Genomic DNA, 5,890 nt, shown 5'->3' on the forward strand with positions numbered 1-5,890 from the left:
TGTGTTTACTCCCAACCCCACCCCCACTCCCGCCTCCCCGGTGTGTCCCCATCCTTACCATGCCCCAGTTTTCATGCCAGGAGTTACCGGGTTATCATACTCATTGAATTCAAGGTGTTGAGCTCTAGCGCAGCTCTGTCCAGGTGAACTGGCTGCAGTGCTGGGAATTTTCTTTCTCTGTGTAGACCCACACAGCACCCAGTAGCCAGGAGTGGCTGCTGAGTACTTGAAGTGTGGTTAAGGAGCTGAATTGCTTATTTTAGTCAAATTTAATGTAGTCACACGCAGCTGACAGGTTAGTACCAGCCAGGAAGTACTGAACCCCTTTACAGGACTCAATGCCTTTACCCCTTTCAGGGTATTCCCAGGAACAAGGTATACCAGAGGATGGTGGAAACACCATCGTTACTCCAGAACTGTGGCACATCAACTGGCCGAGGGCGCTGCCATACAAAATATTTCCAAGAATGCACCACTGAGCCCCACTGTTCCTTATAAGCCTCGTCATTCCTCAGTCAGCCATTGCTTTTAGTGGTTTTCATTGGAAGGAACTTCCTAAAGACACAACACCTTGGAAAACTAGTAATTGTCTTCCAGATTCCAACTAATGTGTAAGCCTGATCTCTGAACTGTTCTTACGTCACGTTCATGCTCGGGCTATCATCTAAGTTCTGGGCATGGCAGGGTCCACATGATGTACCCAGCAGGAAAGGTCAGACTCCGGCCTGCTTCCACCCACCAGTCCTAGTTTAGGACTAGGAAATCTGACCCCATGCAGACCTGGTTTACCAGCTGAAAAGTCTCAAATGAAAGCGATAACAGGTGGTGCAATTCCTCCTCTTCCCATCTCTCACTGCACTTCTCCAAGACTGACGTGGGGAAGGTCACCTCCCAGGTGGACCCTCAACAACCAGATGCTGAATGAACAAATGAAGCTGCCATGACAAATGGGGGGAGCAATATCTTCCCCAGGATGTAACTGCTTTCTCTTAAAATGCTAACAAGATTTCTACAACCAGGATGCTTCCCGTAGTGTGTGGATGGGACTAAAAGGAGCAATACTGTCTTTACTCCGGAAAGATAAAATGAGAAAGGTCTTTACTGATTAAATTTCTCAATATTTACGATATTGTTCTATGAAACTTTTCACTGAAAATAACAGCATGTGTTTCAAAGTAAAATATCACTCCTGTTAGTTAAGGTCGCATAATCCATTTTAATCATTTTAAATGATTAAACCTCATCTTCACTATTCTGATTTAGTGGGGGGTGGGCAACGGGGGTGTTAAGGCTCAAGAAATGGCCACTTTCCCCCACTAACTGTACTCACTTTCTGCTGTTTTCTTGTTTCACAAAATTGCATGATTTACTGCAATGATAATAAGCTTTTTGTAACCATAGGTTGTCTTTTATTTCAAGAAGTTTAGACGTTACAATGATTTCTCTTGAGCCCTAAGTATACTGAGTATACCGGCAAGGCATATTAACTAAGTATTGCCCAAGTCCCAGATGGTGTCACAGGGACATGGGAGGTTCCCCAGCCAGGTGGAATTCCCTGGGGAAGGTGGACTTGGTCAACGATTGGGCCTTTTCCTGAAATTCATTTAGGCATGACTGACTTCTTCGGCCCACACCCAAATGGTGTCATTTAGCAAGCCACTACAAGACTCAGTCTCTGAAGACCTAATTTTAAACAAGGATTAGTTTGGGCACTGGAAGGAATCAAGCTTTTTGGAATTGAGAATCTGACAAGAAGCAACTGAGCTCCTGAAAGATGACAGTCTTGTGGATATTTATCTGATGACTTTTAAAGCAGGCAGTTAGATTAATTTAAATCATCAGTTGAAATCTTTCTGTAAGAAAGCCAGATCTTCTGAAAACACTGCTTTTGGTTTCCCTGCCTCCAGTTGTCAGGGCTAAAAAGAAAGAAGAACCAAAAGGCAGGTTCACGACCAGGCTGCTTTTCTGCACACCAAGCAGCCGTTGCTCTTCAGAGTGGAGAAGCTGAAGGGAGAAGTCTGGGTAGTCACAGTGGCTGCCCACAGCTGGCAGCATGAGGCTTCCTGCTGCAGAGACCTCCGGAGCTCTCGAGGAGAAAGCCGGCATGTTCCGCATCCTGGTGGTTAACCAGGGCATGGGAGGTTTTCATCACCTTTAACTATGGGGTAAAGGAAAAAGGAGGTGGAGGCATGGTCTGTCAGGCCTGCTGTGGAATGCTGGGGCTGGAGGCAGGGCCTACACCCTACCTGTCCTACACCCTACCTGTCGGATTGCCCCTCGGATTCCTTGCTTCTTGTACCACCCCCCCACCCCACCCCCATCCCCTACCCCCCTACCCCATCCCCTACCCTCCCCACCGCTGGTCTCTGCTGGCCCCAGCATCACTTTCCCCAAAACCGTTAAGCTTTATTATCAGGAAACTTCAGGTCAACAAGCCACAAGAGTGATCTGAGAAGGCCGCCCTTGCCTACCATGGCTTTCAGCAGTTGTGACCAACAAAGTCATTTCATTCCTTAACTTCTGCTTCTTGCGCTAATACTGGACCCTTCTAGCCACTCCCTCTGTCCCGTTTATCAATCAGATATGGCTACTGCTGGCCTGGGGTGAAAGGAAAGGTGTTTCCTAGCAAAATTCTCCTTGCCACTGTCTACTCAAGAGTAAGGCGATCTAGAGTAAGAGTAAGATCTGGAGTTGGAGAAAAACACCGAAACCTTTACTGCAACAATAAAAGCAAGAAGAAACACACAAAAGACAGTCTGCAAACACTCTTTCTCACTTCGATTTTAACACTAGCTAGCTTGCCAACTTTCTGAGATCCTGAAATGTAAATAGATAAAGTTAGTCTGGAGCTTTTCATTGAATGCTTAATCACTTAGCTAATCTCCATAAACTGGCATGCATTCAAGCTCAAACTTTCCTTTTTTTCCTTACCTACTTTTTAGTACAGTAATCTAAGGCTCCCAGGGGTGATCAGGCCGATGTTTTCTTCTGAGACAAATAAATAGCTGATAAAACACATTCTGACGGCTTTAAATTCTGAATCCAGTTGCCTACCTTTTCTTCTTTCAAAATAACTGTCACAAAGGTACAATTTGCTTGCTGTGTTTTGTAATTACTGAGTCACTTTCACTCCAGTCCACTTAGAGATTTTGATCTTACTGCTACTTTATATGTATGCCGATTTTTTTTATGCCTATTTCATTATGGTAAGAATCTCAGTTCACAGTGAATGAACGTAAGAAGCCTTCAGATTTGAAGAATGCATGATAACAACAAAGATAGGCCTCCAAATTACCCACCAATGGGACAAGTACAAATTCCTTTATAGCATTTGCAAAGTGTGTCTGTCTTTCTTCAAGGCCTGTTTCTCTATTGTTTGGGACAAATGTGACTTTTACTTGAAAGCCACATTCTAAATTGTTTACAATGTATTTTGCTAAGTGAACTAAATTAAATTTCACATTTGCCAATTATGTTTCTCATCTGCAACCATTCACAAGAATCTTCAAGTAAGAAGTGCTTTTAAACACTAAACGACTCAGATTTTTAAGATACTCCACATTTTATGTGAGATAGTTCACTAAATTCACTGGAACTTTCATTTCTGAATATGAGTGATTGTCTGGAGAATTACTTAATTTAAAAGAATGACTTCAAGTACATGAGAGCAGAGGAAAGAAAAATGAATTGATGTAGTTTGTAGAAACTTCCACACTGATTAGAAGCTATGTGCTCCGATCTTTAATAAAGACCCAGGCAGAAGAAAGTGGAAGCACTTAAAACTGCGGTTTCTCTTGAGAAATAAGGGAATGAGGACTAGAAATGCCCATTTAAAAGTGAAATTGCCAAGTACATGATTGATTTTTCTTATTCACGTCATTCTCTCGGTTTCCTTCTAGCAAGGAAGGCCCCTTCATTCCAAGGCATGGTGAAGAGATATTTGCTCACATGAGATGACTACTAGCTCTCAAAGAGAAATGGAAGACTTTAAAAGGAAAAGGAAGCGAAAGGCACATTCTTGAACAACTTTTAATCACTGTAACTCAGCTTCCAGCGTGCCACTCTCTTCCCTAAGGTTCTGGAAAAAAAAGAAAAAGCCCATTTGTTAACCTGACACAAAAATATCAGGCGGTGTCATGTCATTTTGGTGGGAAAAAAAAAATTGAGGAGACCAATTTGGGGAGGAAATTCATAACACTCTAAGCAAGACATTTTCAAAGAAGCAACCAAATGCTGAGGGGAGGGAAAAGCATGCCGCGGGCAAACAAACGTGTGGTGCTGAAATCTAGAGAGCCGAATTCCCTGGGCAACAGGAGAAACCAGTGAAACTTGCAAAGCCGCCAACACCATCAGATCCAGTGATTTCACAAGAAATAATTTCAGCTCGGTGGGGGGGGGGGGGTGAACTTCCCAGCCCCCAGCCCAGACATGTACAATCCTATCCTACCACTAGGTGGCGACTGCACAGCCATCCAGCGGGGGTTCGGGGGTCGAGGGGTGGGGGGCTGTGGTCTCCGCTTCTTCCCCTCCAGGCCGCACTGACCAGTCCTGAGAAGAGCCCGCCAGCCCCCATCTTGATCCAGTCAGGTTCGGAAAACAGACGGAAAAAAAAACTCAGGCCTTAAAACCTGAGGTCACCGAGTAACAGCCTCGCTTAAAATCTCTTTGCACCAAAGCTGAGCAATGGGAGGGAGGGGCCAGCATATTTCAAACTCTACTGGGATTTTCGAAGCAAACCTTCCAAGCTGCTGCTTCACAGCGACAAGTGACGATGAAATTGCAACGTGAACGCAGCCAGGCTAAGTTGTTCGAACCCAGACCAGTGCATCGCTTACCGGCCAGGGGATAGAAGCCACAGGGTGATGAACAGGGTGAATAAACATGAATCGTTTCATTGCTGGCCAGAAATTCTTCCTCCATTCATCAAAGTGGGTGAATGAAAACATTAACAAGTAGGTTAGGCATTCTGGTGTTGCGCCCCTGGTCGCCTTCTGAAAGCAAGACTTTACTTCGGTTGCCTTCTACCTCGGGTGTCAAGTAAAGCCTCCTCCCAAGGAAGGAGAAAACCACTTCCCCTTTTCATTAAAGGGCTGCACGCCAGGGCTCACATCTTGGCAAAAAAGATGTTACATAAATTCCAGGTGTTTCCAAATAGGCATGTTTACATGCATACAACACAATCATTTTAGGAGGCATGTAAGTTGGGGGGGCACTTTTTTTTTCCATGTCAAGGAAGAGTCAAAACCTGTTTCTATAGCTTTGACTTACACCACACTCCACATGGACCATGTTTCCTGCCAGCTAAATGCAAGAAATCCAATGATTTGCCCCTAAAACGCATCCAATTGGTGGCACACTTACCTCTCTTTCCTTAACTGAGCCAAAAATCAAAAAACTCGGTTCTCTTTCCCGGCCCGTTCTCCCCCCCAACGCGGGGGTGGGGGGGGGGGAATCCACCCCTGGAAGTCTGCGTTATTTTCTAGGTGTTTGCAACGCCATCCTCCCCTCACTCGAAGGCTTCCTTCCCCACCACGGGATTTCCCTGAGAAGCATTCCCAGCGGATGGTTTCCAGCAATCGCCTCTATCAAGTCAGCTGCGCAGGCAAAGACTTGGTTCCGACTAATCCCAGAGCACACACGCACCACACACGCGCACCCGCTCACACTCACAAGCAGCCCGGGCCGACTGGAAAAGCTGTCTCCGTGCGTGCTCGGTCCTCTCTCCCTCAATGAACTGCTTTTCCAACTGACCTTTCGACAGCTGCCCAGATGGCCCGAACTGTAAGGTCTGGGCTGGAAGCGGGGGTCCGCTCAGCATCCCGATCCCTTGCCACCCCGACTGCCTCCTCCGCGGCCCGAGTCCGAATTCCGGAGCCCAGGGCAGGGGCCC

The sequence above is a fragment of the Condylura cristata genome, unplaced genomic scaffold, assembly GCF_000260355.1.
Source record: "Condylura cristata isolate star-nosed mole 26May11 unplaced genomic scaffold, ConCri1.0 scaffold00011, whole genome shotgun sequence".
Taxonomy (NCBI): Eukaryota; Metazoa; Chordata; class Mammalia; order Eulipotyphla; family Talpidae; genus Condylura; species Condylura cristata.